Source organism: Gymnodraco acuticeps, unplaced genomic scaffold (genome assembly GCF_902827175.1).
Source record: "Gymnodraco acuticeps unplaced genomic scaffold, fGymAcu1.1, whole genome shotgun sequence".
Lineage (NCBI taxonomy): Eukaryota > Metazoa > Chordata > Actinopteri > Perciformes > Bathydraconidae > Gymnodraco > Gymnodraco acuticeps.
This window is the reverse complement of record NW_022992250.1, coordinates 4,035,540-4,060,163: the sequence shown is the minus strand read 5'-3', so window position 1 is coordinate 4,060,163 and position 24,624 is coordinate 4,035,540. Positions and strand designations below refer to the sequence as shown.

Below are 24,624 nucleotides of genomic sequence, written 5' to 3'. Positions count from 1 at the left end.
GCTCAGAGGTTATTTGCTTGTCTGTAAAATATGTTTAAAAATGTCAGTTGACGGTTATTCATACTGCACTGCAGTCTTAGACAGCTTGGGTCTAGACTCAGCTACTCAGCTAGAGGTTTGCCACCTTTTCTGAACCCAAACATTTTGTCGGAATCATTTGTACATCATATATTCATAACAGAACATGTTTGCAATATAACCGTAAAGACCAAACACATTGGATTGGACTATTAATGTCCACTTTTTTATGCAACTCGTTTGTTGATCAAAGGCATTTGATTATAAAATACGGGAATAACCTGACAGTTAAGAGACAAAGTGTGGAATATGTTCTCCTCAGAATTCCCCAACATATTTTTGCACTGTGTCTCCAGCATCCACAGAACATGATCTGTGCCCTGTCCATGCTCCTGAAATCAAATCAGACTCAGGGTGATGTATCAGAGCACTTCAATTCCCTGCAGGAAACCTTCAGTGTGCATTTGGGAAATGAAAGCAGTCGGTTGGTTTCACAGCATTTAGGCTGGCTCTCCACTGGGATTCTAGCACAAAATAAACATCACTTCAATAAGCCCCAAAAAATAGTACTCAGGTGTGTTTGTTTGTGACATTTTATTTGTAAGGTAAGTACTAGCACCCCTGGGGAGGAGGGCATCTGGCACTTATTGCCTCCAATAGGCAGACGCAGCAGGACACACATTCCTCCAATTCTCCACATCACATAATTTTAAGAATGCCATGAAAAATAAAATACATTTGTCATTGCATTAGGAATACAGTCTTTTTTATTTATACATATTGCCAGGAGAGGCAGATAAGAGAAAAGGAGATGAACTAGTTGCTGTGTTACAAGGAGGCAGTAGGGAAAAGAAAGACTGTTGACTAAGGTGTATAAACATTTCTTATCTTTGGGGATTCCACAATCTAGATAATGTTCTTGTGGTTGCTTAATATTTGTATGTTGAAAAAATATACTTTTTGAAACAATTGTGAAATTGTTCACATACACATCAACTATGCTCTGCCTTCTGGGATTTTTTGTGTTGTAATGCATTGCTTGTTAAAGAAGATATCACAGAGTTACGTAAATGTGTCCTTCCTTCAGTAAATTGCTTACTGAGAAATGAGTTATGTGAGAAAATCATGCAGCAAGCAAAATGAGAATTGTCTGGTGGGCACACTACAATTCAACTTGGATCTGATAACAAAACTGGCTGTGAGTAGAACTTTGAAAGAGAGAGATTCATTTATGAGCTTTGTGACCATGAATGGGCAGATCACAAGATGTGTTTGATTAATGCAGAGTAATAATGTGAGTCAGTACTGTCTTTCTGAAACAGCCATTTAGGTGATGGCTCAGGCTGCTATGTAAACAAGTCAAAATGAACACGGGTGTCAGCTAATGCTATCTCCCTGCTGTCACACTGATATGCTCATGTGTTCCTTAGCTATTAATTAGACTGTGGAAAAGTCTCCTTGCCATGGTTCATAGGTCTAAACTGTTTGTTTTTCTTGTATTTTTTAAACATATAAATATAATAGATAAAAGTAGACTTGAGTATTGCCACAAACACTTACACTATGTGGCCCTTCAGCTGAAATGCTCCTCGAGCTCTGTTCCTAAATATCTATAGACCACCCAAATACTGTGCAAGCTTTTTTGATGACTTTACTGAACTGCTGTCTATAGTGTGTATTGACTTTGACCGTCTAGTCATTGTTGGTGATTTTAACATCCATGTTGACAACCCCCAGGACAGAGGGTCTAAAGAACTGTTTTGTGTTCTTGATAGCTATGGACTGACTCAGCATGTGACGGAGCCCACGCACAATAAGGGGCACACTCTGGACTTAATTATCTCAAAGGGTCTGAATATCTCTAAGATTGTGGTGACTGATGTTGCACTCTCTACTTATTCCTGTGTTTTCTTTGAGAGCTCTATTTCTGTTCACAACATTTTTCAAAAAGAGGTAACCACAAAGCGATATTTAACTGAAAATACTAGGGAAATGTTTACTCAGAATTGTTCTTCCATACTTGCCCCTGCTAACATCTCAGTAAATTAGCTAGTAGATCATTTTAATTCAAAAATTAAAAATGTTATAGATGCCATTGCTCCAACTAGGGTAAAGGAAGTGACTGGGAAGAAAATATCTCCATGGAGAAAGGCCATGACCGTGAGAGCAGAAAAAAGAGTGTCGAAAAGCTGAACGTAGGTGGCGAAAAACAAATCTCCAGGTTCACTTTGAAATCTATAAAGAGAGACTTGGCCTTTATAAGTTGGAATTGAAAAACGCACGACAGTCTTTCTTCTCTGACATTGTTACCAAAAACAAAAACAACGCATGTGCCTTGTTTGCTACCGTCAACAGATTAACTAACCCCCCAGTGTCAGTAGCCTCTGAATTTCTATCCACTAGGGCATGCAATGATTTTGCCTCCTTCTTCACTGACAAAATTCAGAAAATCAGACAAGCAGTCAGTGCCTCTGCATCAGGTACAGCAAATGTGTTGTTCCTATGTCCACCTAATATCAATTCAAACACCATGACACAATTCCATCAGATTAATGATAAAAACCTAGAGGACATTATTCAACTTCTGAAATCCTCCTCTTGCTGCCTTGATATTATTCCAACAGGATTTTTCAAAGATGTTTTGGCTTGCATGGCCTCAGATCTACTTCATATAGTAAACAAATCTCTTCACTCAGGTATTTTTCCACAGGCCCTGAAAACTGCAGTCATTAAACCGCTCCTAAAAAAGAATAATATAGATGCTTCAGTAATGAACAATTACAGGCCCATATCAAACCTCCCATTTCTAGGTAAAATCATTGAAAAAGTTGTTTTTCAACACTTGAGTAATTTCTTGCATTTAATTAACTGTTTGGATGTGTTCCAGTCAGGCTTTCGTCCAAACCACAGCACTGAGACTGCTCTTTTAAAGGTCTTTAATGACATCCACTTAAACACAGACAGTGGCAGAACTTCAGTGTTAGTATTATTAGATCTCAGTGCTGCGTTTGACACTGTTGACCACAGCATATTACTGGACCGACTAGAAAACTGGGTGGGACTTTCGGAAACAGTTCTAAATTGGTTTGAATCCTACTTAAAGGACAGAAAAAACGTTGTTTCTATAGGTCAGGGGTGGGGAACCTTTTTCCTCTCAAGGGCCATTTACATTTTTACAATATCCTCCGAGGGCCGTATACAAGTTATTGACCTCTGCTTAAAAATACTAAAATCACAGATTCATTTGGCCTTTCTTTCATGCTGTGCAAAGAAAAAACAACCTCTTAATCCAGATATTTTTACCATGACTCGCGCACGCATGCATGCACGTGCACGGTTGTGGCATGACCACCAAAACAGAAAGATATTGGACACAAGATGTGTGCAAATGTATTTAATTTCCTATCCATGTGGACGTGATTTAAGTGTGGGGACCTCCTCTAGGGGGGGCCTAACCTCCTCTAGGGGGGTCTGGGGGGCATGCTCCCCCGGGAAGATTTTTTTTAAATGTTGAAGTTAAAAGCATCAATCTGGTGCACTTTGAGAGCAAAATGAAGAGATCTCTGGATACATCTCTCAACACCCATTTGAAACAGAACTGTAAGCAGATTTATTTTTCTTTATGGATATTTTACAAATCACTCCCCTTTCAAACTCTATTCTTGTTTATTAATAACAACTTTTTTTACTGTCATATAGTATTTTATATCTGTTTACTTTATTCTCTTATTTTTTTATAATGATCATATAAAGATGTGCCTTTTGTGACAGATGAACAGATCGCCACTGGGCTTTCAACTAAAGACACAGCCACGCAGAAACTGCGGCATGTGTACGGCTCCTTATGGGTACTGCAATTTCTGAAGTGCCGGAGCGAGGTTCTGGTACTCTCCGGCAGAACTGCACCCCTCTCAGACGAGACCTATACCACGTGATGACACGTTAGGCTCGTGTTGTGTTCAAGGACCCTGACCTTGGCTAGGAAAAACAGGCACTCGCTTGTTTATTTTTTTTGCGGTCTAGATTTCTCTAATTTTTTTCTTTTTTGCTTGTGTTTATAAATTACCTCGAGGGCCGTACCAAATGGTCTCGCGGGCCGTATACGGCCCGGGGGCCGGAGGTTCCCCACCCCTGCTATAGGTAAATAAACATCTGAGTTGACAAATATGACATGTGGGGTACCTCAAGGCTCCATCTTGGGGCCTCTTCTCTTTAACATCTACATGCTACCACTGGCTCAGATAATGAAAAACAACAAAATAAGTTACCATAGCTATGCGGATGACACACACATTTACGTAACAATTTCACCAGGAGACTATGCTCCAATTCAAACACTGAGTAAGTGCATTGAACAAATCAATGACTGGATGTGTCAGAACTTTCTCCAATTAAACAAAGATAAAACTGAGGTAATGGTTTTTGGAGCCAAGGCAGAACGTATAAAAGTTAGCGGTGAGCTTCAGTCTGCAATGTTCAAAACAACAGATAAAGCCAGAAATCTAGGTGTAGTCATGGACTCTGACCTGAGTTTCAACAGTCACATTAAAACAGTTACTAAATCAGCCTACTATCACCTAAAGAATATATCTAGGATTAAAAGACTAATGTCACAGCAGGATTTGGAAAAACTTGTCCATGCTTTTATCTTCAGTAGACTGGACTACTGTAATGGTGTCTTCACAGGTCTCACTAAAAAATCTATTAGAAAGCTGCAGCTAATTCAGAACGCTGCTGCTCGAGTCCTCACTAACACTAAGAAAGTGGATCACATCACTCCTGTTCTGAAGTCTTTACACTGGCTTCCTGTGTGTCAAAGAATAGATTTCAAAATACTGCTGCTGGTTTATAAAGCTTTGAATGGTTTAGGCCCAAAATACATTTCTGATCTCCTGCCAAATTATGAACCATCCAGATCTCTCAGGTCTTCAGGGACTGGTCAGCTTTCTGTCCCCAGAGTCAGAACTAAACATGGAAAAGTAGCGTTTAGTTATTATGCTCCAAATATCTGGAACAAACTCCCAGAAACCTGCCGGTCCGCTGCAACTCTGACTACTTTTAAATCCAGCCTAAAGACTTTTCCTTTTGACCCTGCTTTTAATTAACCACATCTTAAACTGCACTGTAACTTTTATCCATGTATTTTTTCTTTTAATGTTTCTTTTATTATCTTTTCTTTTTAATGACTGATTTTAAATGCCATTTTCTTAATGTCTTTTGTTTTTTATAAAGCCCTTTGAATTGCCTTGTGTTGAAAGGTGCTATATAAATAAACTTGCCTTGCCTTACAAATCTTATTGTTTTGGCCCCTTTCTTTGGTCACTGACACACTGCAAGGGCAAGCATATTGTTTTACAAGGTGCACAAGGTAGAGGAGTGATTTGAGGATATGATTATATTTATCTAGTTTAATTGTGGCTTGAAAAAAACGAAATCAGTCTGTTTGTTTCAAATGCAGACTGTTTGGTTTATTGTACACACAGTGCTGTTGTGCTTCACACTCAAGTACATGGGGCATTATCGTTATGCAAATGAATGCTTAAAGCACAGGAGCTGGACACAATATGATATAATTCAACACAACAAACTAACACCACAATTAGGGCTGAACGATATATGGTGTCATGGCGATAACCGCGATATTCACATCGCAGGGACGTGCGATTTTTTTAATTTTTTCTTTTTCTTCATTTTCTTAATTTTTTTTTTAGGACGTGCGATATTAAGTAGGTGAATTAACTCAAACATGTCATGTTACAATTATTTTGCTGCTTGCTACAAAAGAAAAACTTGCGCGGCTCTCATGTCAGCGGTACTTGAGTGAGTGACATGCAGGCTCTGCATGCACAGCAAACCACCAATCACAATCATTCTTGATCAGATCACAGCAGGCCCCGCCCCGCTAGTTTGCAGACCATCAAAACACCGGTAAAAAATGAGCGAGGGACAGAAGGACAATACCGGCGAGAATGAAGATTTATGCCCCGGCCACACGAGGACGAAAACGGTCGTTTGCGTTACTGTTTAGTGTCATATAGACTAGGGATCGACCGATATGGCTTTTTCAAGGCCGATACCGATACCGATTATTAGTAATCAAGGAGACCGATAACCGATATTTGGAACCGATATACATTTGCAGTAAAATCTGAAAATCTTGGTGTCAAAATGTAGAATAACACAAACTCCAACACAACTCAACACAACTTCTTTGAAATGCATTTAAGCATATATTATGTTTAATTAACTTTTAAACATCTTACAACTGATTTCCTCTCTGTGCCCTTTTCTTTAGTGCAGTCATCTGCAATGAGTTAGAGAGAGAGACAAGAAGTGGGGCTGCAGGCTGACATGCTTAACTAACATAATGCTTAATTTATTATATCTGTGAATCTAGCATACAATCCCAATAAGCTGCTAGCAACTGCAAAACACTAGTGCTAGCTAATGTTTTGCAAACTATTAAAAGTGAGGCTATTACAGTAGACCTAACGTTAGTCTAGTAGCCTCACTTCTAATATTTTGCTAAACATTTGCTAGATACATGTTGGCTAGCTAATGAGCTTCACATATCAACCTGAAAAACTGCGAGGCTCCACTCGCAGCCCCTCCCCCCCCCCTCCGCACCACAGTTACTCCGCTGCGAGACGCTGCACGCACCCCCAACTCTGACTGACTTCCCGCGTCCCTGACCCTGTGTAACTGGGAAACTGATACAATTGGATCATAAGATCGTGGTGTTTTTGCAACTTTAGCATAGGGGATAGGGATGTTTATTGAACTTCGGTTTAACACATGTAGCCTATGGCTCTGCCGCTCAGCGCTGCTGCTTGCTTCAGTCTGTGTCTGCGTTCTTTCGCACCTGCCTGTAATCTGAGAAGGTCCCGCCTCTCTGGCTGGCTCCCGCCCGGAAAATCTTCAGTAATAGCCTATCAGATAGCGCTGTGGACGGGACATTGCTCGTGTACACAGAGTGGTGACTGCAGCCAGAGAAACGGCCGCATCAGAGCCAAAGTTTTATCGGCAATTTGATAAAAAAAGGCCGATACCGATAATCGGTCAAATGCGGAATATCGACCCCTAATATAGACCGTTCGGCCGCACGAGGACGACCGAATACGGCACTAAACGACTGCGGAAACGATAACGGGTCCCAAGGTGGATAGACCGGCATACGCAACGCTCTGGGGGGTCCAACGGCTCCGTGTGTACGCCCTATACGATCATTTTCTGATAATGATGAGGCAATAGTAGACTATGTATTGTACTGTATATTATCACTGTATACATAGCTGCTCTTTGGGAATTCTCAGCACAATTGGAACACAATTTGGCTCGTTTAGGTTGCTTGGCTCAAGCTTCTCTCGTTATGTAACTGATAATCAAATGGTCTAATGTTGTTGCCTCATGCCCAGGGTGAAATGAGGCCCTGAAAACATTGTTTATTTATGCCTCTTTTTACATGTGCTTTATTTCATTTTGATTAGCACACATATTTCTTACGTAATGCATTAACCTTTAACTGTACAGCAGAGGTGGGAGTAAGTCCTACATGTGCAAGTCATGAGCAAGTCTCAAGTCTTGACCTACAAGTATCAAGCAAGTCACAAGTCACTGTGGTGAGAGTCAAGCAAGTCAAGTCAAGTCATTGCTCAGGTCAAGCAAGCAAGTCAAGTCAAGTCATACGAAATTCTGATGAATAAGCCCAGTTTCCGCATTGAAATCAGTTAAAAAACAGTGGTTATGAAAATGGATTCAACCCACACTATGATCTTCCATACACAGTTAATCATTTGAAATCTAATTTAGACCGATGACAATCATATTAGATTCATATTAACCCTAGAACTGCAGACAATATAGCTAGGACTCAAAAAGTCTGTTCAAAAAGGCAGAACTCCAGGTAAGAAAATCATACACAGGGATGCAAACACAGGTATGGTGAAAAAAGAGAGAACTATTCGAAGCAGAAAAAAAACAGCATCAAATATACCATCTGACAAAGGCCTGCACTATAATGCTTCAATTAACTGGCTATTCTTTATAATATACTCAGATGAATAGGAGACAGAGATGTTAAGTTATAAATCAAGGGTTTTTATTATTATTTACAGCAGGGGTGGGGAATTTAACATGAAGAGACGTTACGCTCGTGTTGTGTTCAAGGAACCTGTCATTGGCCAGGATAAACAGGCACTCGCTTGTTTAATTATGTTGCGGTCTAGATTTCTTCTTCTCTTTTGAAGTGAGAAGTTGTCCGTCAGTCGGACTGACGGACGGACGGACCCCCCCCCCCCCAAAACGAAAACTCTTCGGTTCTCCACGAAATTACACGAGTCACCCAAATCAGCGTTAAAAAAGCGGGAGGCGCCGAAAAGCGACTAATTTGCATTTGCCATTACACATATTTAATTACAATTTCTGTTAACACTAGAACCGCCAACAGCGTCAGCACCTACATAGATATAATTTTCAAATCATTTAATTTGTTCCTCTTCATAATGTCCTTATAAACTAAGTAGGACGATTTAAAACTCACTTAATTGGGTTAATTTAGAAATTGCTTCAGTTTATCATCATAACAGATAAAAAAAGTTCAGATACATTTTACAATAAATCAAGGAATGATGCACTTCTACAAACAAAAACAACATAATTAAAACATTTAAACAAACTACTAAAAGTAGATGAACTACATTATTCAAAAGTTTACAGTAACTTCTGATAATAAACGAGCTCTCTCTCTCTCTCTCTCTCTCTCTCTCTACTCTCCCTCATCTCTCTCTCCTCAAGTCGCCTCTCTCTCTTCTCTCTCTCTCTCTCTCTCTCTCTCTCCTGACAGCCCGTCAGTATCAGGGTGTCACTGATCTTTATGCTGCAGACCCTGCATACCGCTGTTCTCTTCTTATTACCGTCATCGACAAAATAATGCTTGAATCCAAACTTCACTATTTGTGGAGTAAAGCTAGCTGCTGCCATGTTAACTGAGACAGCTGCCTTCTAGTGGGTTGCCAGGTTTGCACGCACGGCGCTATAATCACGTTTTTCGAAAAAACTAAACGTAATATCTCACTACAAAAACAAACGCAAATATTTAATTTTAAACAGTCAAGTCGTTTCAAGTCATCTATCTCAAGCTTAAGTCAAGTCTCAAGTCATGCATACCAAGTTCAAGTCAAGTCTTTTATCAATGTTAGTCAAGCAAGTCTCAAGTCAAAAAATATGCGACTCGAGTCTGACTCGAGTCAAGTCATGTGACTCGAGTCCCCACCTCTGCTGTACAGTACTTAGCATTCTGTATATTGCAAGTATTAATATTTTCATATAAATGTGTGAGTCATACTCACGCAACCCTAAAAGGGGTTAAAAAGTGTAATGAAACTCTTCTCTGTTGCTATGCTTCATGCGTCAGTGGGTGCCAGAGCAAGACTGACTGCGCCTGACTGTGTGGATGTTGGAAGGCCACGTGTACAAATCGGCTCTGGTGTGTTGGTGCCTCTCTCTGCTTGAACTGTCACTCAGTCTTTTTTTTTCTTTTTACCAATTCACCCCTGATGGCCCCTCTGAGCTCTCCATATTTCACAGAGGCATGCAAAAACTGTACACCAAGATGTCATTCACACACACACACACACACACACACACACACACACACACACACACACACACACACACACACACACACACACACACACACACACACACACACACACACACACACACACACACACACACACACACACACACACACACACACACACACACACACACACACACACACACACACACACAAAACCTGGACTATCCTGTTTACTTTTGAAGTAAGGAGACACTCTCCCTTGTGTGTACCCAATTCACTTTTCACAGAAAATGTAGCTTTTGTGTGACATTGAATGCCAAATGATATTTTCTTCTGATGCATCAATAACAAGTACACCTACTGTGTTGTGCCTAACCTGGAGTTTGCTGATTGTAAATACTTTTTTTCCCCCTCTTCATATAACTTTTCAGCCATGTCAACTTTGCAGTTATGTAGATTGTTAACACAGTTATTTATATATTTATTTTATTTCAGGTTTGCCTGATGTGTGATCTTCCTCTGGTCTAATTTTTTTTTTTTAAAGCTCTACCTGACATGATGAGAGCATCTTAGCATGTGAGTAACTTAAACATTAGCATAAACACAGCATATTAAAGAGGCCAAAACAAGAGAAAAAAACCTATGCAATGTTCTAAAGTGTATAAAATGTGCTCTTAATCTACATTCCCTAAACAATAACATATTTGAAAGACATTTATGTAGCATTTTATTCCAATTGGAATGTTTACCAGTTTTCACTAAGAAAAGCAAAACGACTTGACTTTTAATACTGTATGTAGCTGCAACATAACTTCTTCCTGGATAGACCCCTCAGAACAAAGTGGACACTTTATTCACAGTTATAAAAACAGATCGGAGGAACCAAAAAAAAGGGAGATATTATGCAGCAAAAATTATAATTTGGGTCATAGTGAGGCATTTCAGCACTTGTTAGGCATGTACCATAAAGGAGAATAAGTGGTTTGATAATTATGGTAATTATTATGATGCATTGGATGATGATAATTGCCCCTTAGCTACATACACATTTTTGTTTTGAATGTTTCTGGCTGTCCATCCAGCTTCATTTATTATATTTGCATTATCTTTACCTGTTGTAGCTTGAAACTGTGGGTGACATAGATATTATTTTGGTTTTTACAGGATGACTGCTTTGTAGGTTTTTGTTTCAAACTGTGGGTAGTAATTGACTGAGGTAGCAATGCCAGCAAAATTAGCTGACTGTATCAGATCATGATGTGTTACAGCATTTGTGAATATGTAATCTCTAGAAATCAGGAAACAACATTCAAGGTCTGACATGTACTATATTGATAAAGTCAGTCCAATCTCAATCTTTGCATGTAAAACATGTATTACATTTCCATAGAGTGTTTAACAGAAATGACATTTTCACAAAATATAATATTGTTATACTCTTTATATTTGTTTCCACCCAGACCTGTAAACTGTTCTTGTTAGTCATTTCAAAACAGGAAGATTAACTAAACTAAAGCCAAACTAGGTCAGGTCTGTTGACTCAATTTCCTGCATTTGTAATCTCCAAGATTATGCCAACCTCAATCCACATTGTTTGTTTGAGTTCCTGTTGCTTAATAGGCTTACTGATAACCTTTGCTGTATACAAGGCCACATTTCACTGCTCTTTGCTTCTCACTATGTCTTATACTGTTAAATTGCTTTGTCCTTCTCCCCCCACCAAATTTGTTCCCAAGCTTTACATTCACGTTGGATACAAACATGTTAAGTGTTTGGATATGTGCTGTGTACTTGTTGTGGAGTGGTACCATAATGCTATTACTGTTTATCCTGTAGTGAAGAAACCTTACTTTGAAGACTGCCTTTTCACGCTTTTTTTGAGTCCCAAAGGCGTGTGTAACATTCGATTTTGAAAGACATTGTCTCTGACTTGGTTGTCATTGTGGAACTGAAAAATCGAAATGATTCCATATTAGTAATCTCTTTTTTTAAAGAGGCTTTATACATGCAACATGTATTAACCACTCTGTTTTATGAACCACTCTGTTTGCTCTGAACTTCAGCCAAGACTGATCACTAACAAGATGCTCTTTTATTTTATTTAAAAAAAAAGTCATTCAATCTATCTCTGCCTTGGTCATTATCCCTGCTATCAGAGCACTACTGTCCTGATTCTTTGATGTAGGCTTTGGAGGGCCAAAAGAGGTCTAAGCTTCGTAGCTGTCAAGCTGTGTCTTTATGAAGGCTGTTTTGGTGGCTGCTGGCATGTTTACTCTGGTGTCAGGTCCCCTGAATATATCCAAGGCCTATATAACAGACCACATGATGGATTAAACTTATGTCTGTAGTACAATGGTATACTTTTATTCACTGAAATACAAAACAAATAAAAAAAAAACCGTACTATTATGCATACAAAAGTCCTACAATATTTACTCTTTTGCAAAGCTTAACAGAGGTGATGAACCATGTCAGCTACATTCTAAAGCTGACATTCATAGTAAAACATGTTTTGAATATATCTCCTTTTCATGATGTATTTCAAAGACAGCTACACAAAAGTCTCATATAAGGTTGAATACTGTCTGTCAGGTCATCACTCATGTCTATTAGTTGAATTGCCATTTATTTTTACAATATCATAGTTAACCTTAGAGAGAGTTGTTGTTTTTTTCTTAACCTAAGGTCAACATACTAGATTTGTTTACCTTTACCTTTAAACCACATTCCTAGATCCTAAGCATATGGAATTTACTCAGATGTCATGGAGATAGCTAATTAAGTATGGGATTTAGGTCACATGACAGGTGGTTGCATGTGTTATCATACTGTACAGTATGCTTATTTTAAAAAGACACATTAAACAATGTTGTAACTTAAAGGTAGGGTAGGTAAGAATGGAGAAACCAGCTCGAGTAAGCTAGAATTTTAAAGTACACAACCGGAACAAATCAGACTTCCTTACAGAGCCCCTCCTCCAACACACACTGATGCGCACATGACCAATGAGGGCACGAGATACGTTTGTGCACGAGATGGAAGGCTGTATTTATTGTCAAAGCATTTAATGTATTCATTGCTATCGGGATGTTAAGAGCATTCCATGGAATATAACAACAGGTGTTTCTGAAGTGAATTACCTACCCCACCTTTAAATGTACATTTTAGATTGTGTGCAACATAATCCTTTCAGATCAACAGAAAAGAACATCTCTAAAGCTTTCAGTTTGGCCTGCATTATGTTTTCTATTCAATTTCTTTGGTGTTCTTCAAAGTATCACTTTATGTGTGCCTCTTTAAAGTGGACAGAGTTGCCACTTAGGGAAATCCCTGCTCAGATTTACTTAAATTCCACATCGTTTTCACTCACACATCTGCTGTATGTACACATTACACCCATATACTGTGCACTATGAACAGACAGAATATGCAATCACATATGCCTCATTGCCCATCATGTGATGGCTGGGGATGGTTGGCAAAGTGAGCTCAAGGCATTTCTTGGTGTAGATTACCAATACTCAGAATAGTACGAGAGCCTCGGTAGATGACTCCAGCAGGATTCTTTCTAAACCCATCCTTGTGTCAAATGCATTATGCTTTTAATGTTCTTGAGAATGCATATCTGTCATGAAGTTGATGGCCTACAGTGTGTACCAGTGTAACCTAGCTAAGCATACAGTAATGGGACCAAAAACGGAGCATATATATATATATATATATATATATATATAGCTCAGACTGAACCAACTCACTGTACTTCATAAACAGAGGATTGTGCTTGTTATGTTTGGCAACAACTCTATCAGGAAACAGGAAGTGTGGTGTCTAGCAGCTAGATTGGCTCAGTCTGCTGACCCCTTTGGCCTGTTTGGATGAAGTTTGTATTACTGATACTGTATTTTTATTATGTCGGTTATTTTTCTCAGAAAGTGTCTGATTTGCTGGTCACGTAAATCACAAACATATTATTTCATTGTTTCATTTCCCACTTATTGTCATTTATCCCTTTTTATAAGGATTCTTTTATTTTGCTTTGAGTTCAGTGTGTTGTTAGTGTTACCTTTCTTGACCAATATTAATAACTAATTTAAGGAAAGTTAGTGATTGGCAGAAATAAATAAAACATCTTTGACATTTAAAATCAATCCCATAGAAAGTGAAAGGACACCAAAATGAACAGCAACATCTTAAAAAACACAAAACAAACAGTGGCACACATCTCAGGGTTTCCCCCAGGAAATTGGTTGGTGGTTGTATGTGCCACCAACTTTACGAATTTGATTTCCAGCCTCGTATCCTGCAAGCACAATATTTCCCCACGTTTGAACATACATTTGGGTAATAAATTATTAAATTAGAGCTTATCGTGTTATAAAAACATTTGTAACAGGATTTCTTGCAAGTGCTTTGTTTTATTGCGAGTTCTGTAAAGTCTGATGTGTCACGACTTGTTTTCTGATCAATGAATAATGTTGGTGGAATCTTTCCACCTCCCCTGCTTTGAAGTGATTACTTGTTACTAAATACCCACAGAGGATCCGGGCAATGAGCCGTTCCGTTTTTTGCTGTACTTTACAGCACTGTCTTTCAGATTGTCAGTGTCTTGTGTAATTCTAAAGTTGTTGTGTGCTTTCTGTACACATGTCCTTTTTCCTTCTGAAGATTATTGATTGGACCTCTGGTAAAGGAACTGTTGTCTGTGTGGGCCTGGGTTGATTTCCAAGGTTCAGGGATCACTGTTGTGAGGATACTTTTAAAGGGAGTTGGATTCTCAGTTGCGGAAGATGTCTCTTACTTCCTGTTGCTACCTACTACTTTGCATGGTAAAAATCCAGTTCAAATTTCAAACCAAGCGTATATTTCAGGATCTCTCAGACAATGTAATGACTATATGAAGTATACATTGAATATGAGTCTGTACAAAAAGGGCTAAAAGTGGCGTGAATATGTAACATTTGCTACTCTACTGGGTTATTTCTCTAGAGACAAAGGTTAGAAGTTTTCCTTTCACCTGATCAGTGTCAGCACAGCAGGGGGTCAGAGTAACCAGGGAGACTGTCAGCTGGAGGCCACAGGTTCAGACCCCTCTGGCAGTGAGCATCTGACCTGTTGAAGTGTGAGCAACTCAATGTATCTCTCGAGTCCCAGAACTTAATCTCCTTTGATTTGCTAAAGGTTATTTAGTTACAGCTCCTGTTCAATATCTCTTTTGAAGCCTAACAATCATTTATGTTGCTTGTAGTTAAAATTATAGATGAGCCTGAAATTGCCAGAAATACTCTGATCTTTAGTCCTTCATTGAAGAAAGAGTTCAAGATTAACCCGCCAATTTTTAACACAACTTTGGCTATAGGTATTTATGGCTCTAAAACTCCTTATGGAGCACACAAAGTACGCATTTTGAGTTGTCACTTAATGATTACTTGACGAGATATTTGTTGATTTATTTATTCATAGTTATTGAGCTGCCTTTTTAAGAGCTTTGTCAGCTGGCGTAAGATGACACTTGTCCTTGACGAGTGTAGGCTGTCTTTTTCAGTTGTGAATGCTAATGATGTGAGTGTGGGTGGATTGGTGTGCTGCCAAGGTTAGCTGAGTCAAAATTGCTTGAGGAAAATTACTAAAGTAATGTTTTATTTTAATTTGTGCAATGTTTGACGGCAATGGATTTTATTGCATCAGAAGAGAGTTGTACCCACACAGGAAAAAAAATCCTCCATCCTCCAGGCCTGATTGCTGGCTATGTCATATTCTAGGTTGTCACCAGACAACACAGAGGACCTTGTGCCATAGACTGGTCAATGATCTACTTGACCGAGGTTACTGTACATGTGGAGGCAAACATTCAGCCCCCGAAGCTGTTGTTCAGACCCACACCTTGTGAAGTCTTATGAAGCTTGTTTGAGGGTAAACCTTCTTAATGGCCTCATTTTGCCTTGGTCAGACCACCATTCATGAGATTCAGTACAGGTCCAGCCTTTATAGCCCTAGGTGACCCACTTTTTGTTGAATGTTTGCTAAGCTACTGCTGCGCACCTAAATCAAGCTCCATCCAAATACACTGCTATTTAAAGCTGATCGCTGAGTCTGTTCAGCTTTGTGGACCAGATAATAAACTGTCAGTTGTCAACAATGCTATCAGTATAGCTACATATTACACAATGGCTTTACTAGACATTGTATTTCCTTGTAAACTATACTGAATTTTAAAGGAACATTAAGCATTTTAGGGCTGCTTTCTCTTAGTGGGTGAAATGCACACCTTTTCGTCAATTGTTTTGTCTAACTTAAAAGTAATCATGTCTCAGGTCACCACTAAGGACTTGATTGATTTAATTAAATGGCATTGCCCAGACCATTGCTATAAACCAAGTAAGCAGTTTGTTAAAGATTTAACAATGGATCTGACCAAGATATATGCTACATTTTATTTTCCAAAGTCAACATAGGGAAGATCTTTTAGATATTGTGTTTTGCTGTGAAAGCAAATTATAATTTCCCCCTGCTTTTCATGCTTCGACAATATTCTACAAAACCATGTCCACTTGATCCTGCAGAATAGCAACAAGAGACAAAATAAAGCATTCCAAGTTAAAGTATAAAAGTAAAGTACACAGATATTGAGTTCATTGTAAGTTTTAGTGTGGACTTTGTGATGCTCAATTTTTCCAGATCGGTAGTATCATGTTGGTCTCGCTGTATCAACACCGACCGAGGGAGAACAGGCGTAGACTGTGTTTATCATTCTGACAAAGCAAGCAGCTAGTTGACAGGCGGGTTTGTGGCAATGTTCATTACTGACTGGTGCCTGTACAGGACTCATGGGTCGAGCTGGAGGGGTTGATAAGGTGGAATTTGACCCATTTCTCCTTCTGTCTCTTTTTCTTTTGCCACTAGAGGTTTGGATCACTTCAGTTTGAGCTGAATCATAATGAATCAGTTAAACTTACAGCAACTGGAGTGCTTTTATTATGGGCAATCTAATGTATTGATGTAATAACTGCTGAAAGATTTTATTTTCCTTGGAATCTTTTGTGAAAGTAAATTGATCCCTGCCCTTCTTTCTACATAGGGTCATTCATTTGTTTGGGAATATTGACCCACCTCTCAACCACCATGCAGTCATTCTTTCAAATAGAATCCCCTCTGTGTCTGGAGCTTGTCTATTTTCAGTGAGGCTAGTGCTAGAGCAACATTTAAAGGCGCTTTAGCTTGTAATGATAATGATGTTGCTGTGAGTTACCGTGTGCCAATTTCTATCTTGCCAAAGCAATTTGGGAAATTACAATACAAGTGCAATGGGTCAACCAGATTATATTTATTGCTTATTTATTAACATACAACAGTTCCCATCATTTCAAATATGTTGATAATGTTTGTGCTGATTTTAGGTTGTTGGGTTAGGGTTGCCCTTGATACTGCATACACTGTAGCTGTGGTCAAAGCAAGATAAACCCTCAGTGTGAAGCTTTGAAATTGTTGTGGCTGGAAAAGTATAGGACAGGTCATTAAATGTTTTCTGACATTTAATTTCAAAATTGATAAATAAGTCACTATAGTCAAAAATAAACATTTGATAATGAATGTATTACATGCTTAATCTGTGAATAATTTAAAAAAGATTGGATTTTATTATAAATTGAATTAAGTCTGTTTATCTGGTGTTTGATTGGCCCACCGCATTAGTCCATAATGAAATATTTCCGCACTTAGTAGATATATCGCTGTTACATTTTGTATCCTTACTTTGGATTGTCCGATAGTAGGTGTGCGTTTTAAGATGATGAGCATTGTAATCCTTATTACTGCTGAACATTAGCCTTGTTGATGTTCACATTTAGCTCTAAGCAGGGACTCTTAGTATTGTTTATTAATCTTTTGTCAGATATAAATATGGATCTTATTAATGTGTCAAAGCCTGGACTGAAGATGTTGCTTATGTGCTTGTTAGAAACCCTTAGTGATTAACAAAAGTCTAAGACTGTAGCTGTCTCTTCCCTTAGACCAGTGGTTCTCAAACTTTTTCTGTCAGGCCCCCCCTTTGGAGAAAAAAAAAAGTCGGGCCCCCCCCAACACAAATAGTCAGGCTCAGTGGCGGCGCCAAAGATTTATTTTGGGGGTACTGTGGTGTAGCTTGACGTTTCATAGAGGGTGCTCAAACATTTAGGGTTTCCCATTAATGTACCGGGCGCTACAGTGGAATGTTCTACTGCAACACTCCCCACGCATACACACAGTGTACCCGCGACTGTTACAATGAAGGCTCAATAATCAGCTCACGGCATATAGGTGTAAGCAGGGGTAAAGTGCTATTTTTATAGGTGGTGTGTGGACCGCACATAGGGGGGTCCGGGGGCAAGCTCCCCCGGGAAGATTTATTTTTAAATATTGAAGTTAAAAGCATCAATCTGGTGCACTTTGAGAGCAAAATGAAGAGATCTACAGTATGGATACATCTCTCAACACAGAACTGTAAACAGATTTACTATTTCTTTATGGATATTTTACAAATCACTCCCCTTTTAAACGTTATACATTTTTTAATGTCATATAGTATTTCATAATTGTTTTTAATTTATTTATATTAATGGTGACCAAAACGTTTGAGACCCACTGAGATAACACTGAGAGTCCTTTAGCTCACTGAGTCTCTCAGTCTGACAGGAGAGGACTCTCCTCCACTTTGTTGTTGAAAAACCTCCTTATATCCGTTAGCGTAGCTCGCTAGCACCAGAAGCGAACATCAACGATCTCCGGTACCGGTGCGCTCTCTCTCTCTCTCTCGCTCGCGCACTCACACAAAATGGCTCGTTCCACACACACACAGAGCCGATCTTTAATGAAACACAGACACCCAGACGTAATAGTACTGTACTGTATCATATTATTTTCGAATCAATAATTTTTCAAAATATGATTTATTTTTTATTTTTTTAAATCTTTTTAATTTTTTTTTTTTAATAACCATTTTTTCTCCTGGTCTCTCGCGCCCCCCCCTGTCATGCCTCTGCGCCCCCCTGGGGGGGGCGCGCCCCCCACTTTGAGAACCACTGCCTTAGACCAGGGGTCTGCAACCCGCGGCCCTCGAGCCGCATGCGGCTCTTTAAGCCCTCTGCTCTGGCTCCTTTGAGCTTAGACAAAAATAAGAATAATATAGTATTTCATAATTGTTTTTAATTTATTTATATTAATGGTGACCAAAACGTTTGAGACCCACTGAGATAACACTGAGAGTCCTTTAGCTCACTGAGTCTCTCAGTCTGACAGGAGAGGACTCTCCTCCACTTTGTTGTTGAAAAACCTCCTTATATCCGTTAGCGTAGCTCGCTAGCACCAGAAGCGAACATCAACGATCTCCGGTACCGGTGCGCTCTCTCTCTCTCTCTCGCTCGCGCACTCACACAAAATGGCTCGTTCCACACACACACAGAGCCGATCTTTAATGAAACACAGACACCCAGACGTAATAGTACTGTACTGTATCATATTATTTTCGAATCAATAATTTTTCAAAATATGATTTCTTTTTTCTTTTTTTAAATCTTTTTAATTTTTTTTTTTTAATAACCATTTTTTCTCCTGGTCTCTCGCGCCCCCCCCTGTCATGCCTCTGCGCCCCCCTGGGGGGGGCGCGCCCCCCACTTTGAGAACCACTGCCTTAGACCAGGGGTCTGCAACCCGCGGCCCTCGAGCCGCATGCGGCTCTTTAAGCCCTCTGCTCTGGCTCCTTTGAGCTTAGACAAAAATAAGAAGGAAATACATTTAAAGTATTTGTAGGACTATTTAAATGTTCTTGCATGGTTGAAAATGTTTCGTATTTTGAGGTGATACTGTGACACATAAGTAAAAAACAAAACGGTTTTAATTAGGTAAACTAAAATATGCGTCACATCCTGCTACGGTCGCGCGCTAGCGCCTTTTCTTGCAGGTGAATAACCTGACCCCCGGCTCGATGAGCGAACTATGGATAAATAAAAGAAAAGAAAAGTATCGGAGGAACACAGGATTTAATTCTGCGTGGACAGAGTTATATGTTTTCACAGCAAACAATGCTGGTTTACCGGTATGTTTGATATGTAGAGAGAAGTTGTCAAAGGTGCTGCAGCCTTTACGTATCGAGGAACAACCAGGGAACAACACGGGAGAGGAAGACAGCTGACGATCTTCAGTCATAATTCAATGGGGTATGTAATTTATTTCAGAAAACACTTTGTTATATTCCATGGAATGCTCTTAACGTCCCGATAGCAATGAATATATTAAATGCTTTGACAATAAATACATAAACATTTATATCTCTGGAAGCCGTAGCGCTGTAAAAAGCACGACCAATCATGTAGCTGTCTCTTCCCTTAACTGGATGGCCTACCTGCCTGTCAGCCTTCCATCTGTGCACAAACTTATCTCGTGCCCTCTGTCACTACCCGATCTGCAGCTCTGCCCGATCTGTAGTGCGCATGTGCGAGATGGTCCGCCATATTGGATAACTCTGGACGTCAACCCAAGTAGGACACTTGACACAGTAGGCTTGTTTGAGACAAGCGAGACCTGCGTAGTTGCGATCAACGTCTTGCTAGTGCGTTGCATGATGGTTAGTCATTTTGTCCGACTTGCTCTGGAGGCTCGCCTACATGAGACGTTGAAATCTCGTGGGACAAAGACGCCCGCAGCCTTGAGAGCGAGGCATGGCGAGGCGGCGCAGTTCCTCTCCACGGGCTGTGGAAGCGAAATGCTTGATGGGAAACGACTCGCTGGTATCTCGAGCTGAGCGCTCATTGGTGGTTTTTACCCCGTGCTGGTGATGAAACTCTCCAATTGGCTCAGCAAAAGTTTGTTGTTGTTTTGTGTCAGTTTTACGTCGCCACATCCATTCCCATTTTTCATCATTGTTCCACAATGTTTATCATCATGACATTAATATCTATATATTTTATACTATACTTGCACTGCTTACCGTTTTCATACTTTATATATCTTAGCACATTCATACACACTGTTTATACTGCTCACAGGCTGATATCTAGTGTATTCATACCCCTCACTGTTTATTCATCATTCAATTCATTCTATATTTTATTCTGTAGATTGTGTACATTACTTTTCACTTTACTGCTTGTTGCACCTGGTTAGAAGCTAAACTGCATTTCGTTGTCTCAGTACCTGTAATATGTGCAATAACAATAAAGTTGAATCTAATCTTGAGCAGGAACAAATGTATTTACTTAGTACATATCTGACATTAAAGATTAAACACATGTGTGCATTCTTTATAAATGCAAACCGAGTCAAACCGACTCCGGAGGTGGCGGTATGCACCTTAAAGTTGTTTGCAATCCGCCAAAAAACCGAGAGAAGAAGAAGAAGACGAAGCCGACTCCGAGCTGTCCGACTTCAGGCGAGCTTTTTGAGACCTCCCCCGGCTGCGATCGGCTATTCTCGTCTACTTTTGAGGCGAGCCGCAACGCGTCTCAAACAAGCCTAGTGGCTTTTGGCAAATCACAAAAAGAAAACGCGAGAGAGATGAGTTATTGTTATTAGTGATGGGAAGAGCCGGATCATTTGGCTCGGCTCACCAAGAAGAGCCAGCTCTTTCGGCTCCCAAACGGCTCTTCAGTTTACCACATATTATACCTTTTATAATTAAATCAAATGTAGCCCTGTTTTGACTAATGAATGATTTATATGTGTACACATATCACTTAAATTATTCAATACATCCTTTGTACTGAAGTATTCAAAGTAAAAATTACATGTTTAATATAAATGATTTGCTGTGGCCAATTGTTTTCATTGCATTTACAGACCCTTGTAACTCTCTGATACCACCCAATGAATGCACTGACTTGCTTGTTGAACCACGCTACACAAAGCAGATAGCAACACCTATAAAAACTTAAGCATAGACATTTAAAAAAAGGGGCTACTGTATCGACATTTTAAAATTATATTTAAAGAAAATAATCTAACAAAACAGCAGGGCTCTATTTCAGTAACTATTAACTCAATCAAATCTTTGCTCAGCCTAAGGATAATCATAAATAAATAACATAATACAAATAAATGTATTGCAATGCTCAAAACAGCAGCATCCAACAGTCTCTAATCCTTGGATATTACATGTCACTGCATGCATGCACGGAGCAGCTATAGCACGGAGATCATCATATCATTCTGTCTTGTATTACTTAAAGGTAGGGTATGTAAGTTTGAGAAACCGGCTCAAGATACACTTTTTGTTATATTCCATGGAATGCTCTTAACATCCCGATGGCAATGAATAGAGTGGCGAAGTCACGCATCTACTTCCGGTCCATGGGACCTTATTTCGGAAAAATAATGTATTGAAGTCAATGGAGAGAGAAAACTTATCTTTCGATCCCGTTTGAATTGTGCCATGAATTACACATATGATGTTCGTGTATTTTCAAATTCTAGCGATCTCCACCCGGTTTCTCAAACTTACATACCCTACCTTTGACAAAAATAAATAAAAAATGGCTCGTTCGCGGGCGCGAGCCGGCTCCCGTCGTTCACTTAAAAGAGCCGGCTCTTTGAGCCGGCTCGCTCGCTCTCTCGCGACACATCACTAATTGTTATTACAACGTGGCTTCACTATTATTTAACAACTCTTTTTATTGGGTTCTTTTATTTGGGGTTAAGTACATTGTCAGAATAAGTGAGAAATGGATTTAACTTCTGTTAGACAGCTGTATGCTGTTCCATTTCTCACTTATTCTGACAATGTACTTAATCCCAAATAAAATAACCCAATAAAAAGAGTTGTTAAATAATAGTGAAGTCACGTTGTAATAACAATAACTCATCTCTCTCGAGTTTTATTTTTCAGCTTTGCCAAAAGCCACTGTGTCAAGTGTCCTTCTTGGGTTGCCGTCTGGATTTCTCCAATATGGCGGACCATCTCGCACATGCGCACTGCAGATCGGGCAAAGCTGCAGATCTGGTAGTGACACCCTCATTGGTCATGTGCGCGTTCGTGTGTGTTGGAGGAGGGGCTCTGTAAGGAAGTCTGAAGGAAGAGGCAGATTTTTTCCGGCTGCGTATTTTCAAATTCTAGCGCACTCGAGCTGGTTTCTCCATTCTTACCTACCCTACCTTTAACTCTTTTTAGGGTGCAGCTATATGTTTTATTTATTTCAAAGTGGGCCCATTTTAATTACATTTTTTTCCCTTCAAATGTGCAGAGGACTCCCCAAGTGCTGTGTTTAATTTATTTTAAAGTAGGCCTGTGTATTATTTCTAATTCTCCTTATAGGAGTTCTTTGTTTCTTATTAGAGGTTAACAGTTTTATATAATGTAATAAATAGCCTAATAAATGCAAAAAAACTGTAGTTTTTGTCTGATATAACAATGAATACAACTTTATAAGCTATCAAGCTATGAAATATTTGTTGCGGCTCCAGACAAAACATTTTTTTGGAAAAAGGAGCAAAATTACTATTTTGGTCAAAAAGGTTGCAGACCCCTGCCTTAGACTTAAGGCTCTCTTTTCCTTCTTTGATGTCTCCTTTCTAAATGTCTCTTCAAATATCTCTCTGCTTCATTGCCTTCATTCTCTCCGTCTCTCTCGGCTCAGACCAGACGTTGCACTATAAATCCTCCATTGCTTGAGTCAACACGAGAAGAAAAGCACCCATGTCCCTGTCTCTATCCGTCTACCTTTCTTTGGTAATGCAGAGCTAAATGAAAGGTTGTTTAAAATGTGGTCAAAACTGATTTGGAAGCAAGAGCTTTATTCTCTGCAGGAAGCGGTGAGAGCAGTACATCATTCACCATTCATACTTTTATTTTTGTCAAACATGCTGAACAGGCTCCATGATTGCAGGCATTAAATCAGCCATTGTGACATTTACTGCAACAGTAAGGTATGGACCATTTACCTTCCCCACCCCCTTTGCTTTCTTCCCTTAATCATTTCTCATGGAAGTTCTGCACGTGATACATCTCTAATCATGATGTTCCTATGATGATACATGTCATGTTATGGCATTTTTTATGTAATTTAATTAAAACATGTAGTATTTCATCAATAACTTTAGTGCACAAATAACACAACGGCTTCAAATACAAATTACAGAGGAAGAAAAAAAAACTATAAACTCTGACTATATTTACATGCAGTACTTTCATTAGACGGTCAGATACCCACAATGCATCTGCCTGATTTTTTGTTGATGTGTTGTTATAATTTTTTTAATTATTTACCAAAATCTAATCTTTCCTATTTATTGGTAGCCGACGATTTTGCTCCAACAAACAACCTGTAACTGGGAAAAAGAAGCTGCTATGTGAATATTTACAATCAAAACAAACATGAGCTCATTTGAAGTTGTGCCAGTCTACTGAAACAGGAAGAACACCGTGGCCCGCACTCTTCCCGCTAGATCCTTGAATAGTGATTCACATTATTCAATTATTCAACACAGCAGCAGTCCATGCACTTCCTATATTTGTCATCTTCTCTCTCTTCTTTGCTCTCTTGCGTTCTCTCCTTTGAATATCCTGGTTTGGACTGCAGCCCGGCACTGCCTTGTGTTGTTAAATCCTGACACATTTCAGGCATTCAGCAGCTAGACTGGCTCTGGTTACCTGGATATCCCATAGCTGGTGAGCCCTTAGGAGTTCATATTCCCCAAGCTACAATGGGATATATAGATGATGGCGGTTACAGTACTGTACATGTTTTGTAATACCGTTGTTTTTATTTTGTCAGTCAGCTGCTTCACATTAATTTCCCCCAGGGATCAGAATGAAATGTCTCACGATTTCCATTCTCGTCCTGCATTATCTTGATTTACATGAACCATGTCATTTTGTGGCCTATAGTTTAGACAGAGCAGCTAATTATATCCAATGTTAAGGGTTAAGTCCTACTTGAACTTGATTGCTTAGAATGTTGCTGTGCATGCCAATATGCTCTGCAAAAAGTGTACTGCACCCATGTGATTGTAATTCTGCACAGATAGCGTGTGGAACTTCAGTTTACGGTTCAAGCAGCTTCCTG

The 24,624-nt window shown here is 39.4% G+C and overlaps 1 protein-coding gene across 1 annotated transcript in view; it reads left to right on the top strand.

The window, feature by feature from the left end:
* LOC117540222 (glucocorticoid receptor-like) overlaps positions 1-24,624 on the top strand; it is a 93,953-nt gene that overhangs the window by 3,603 nt on the left and 65,726 nt on the right. The window lies entirely within an intron of this gene.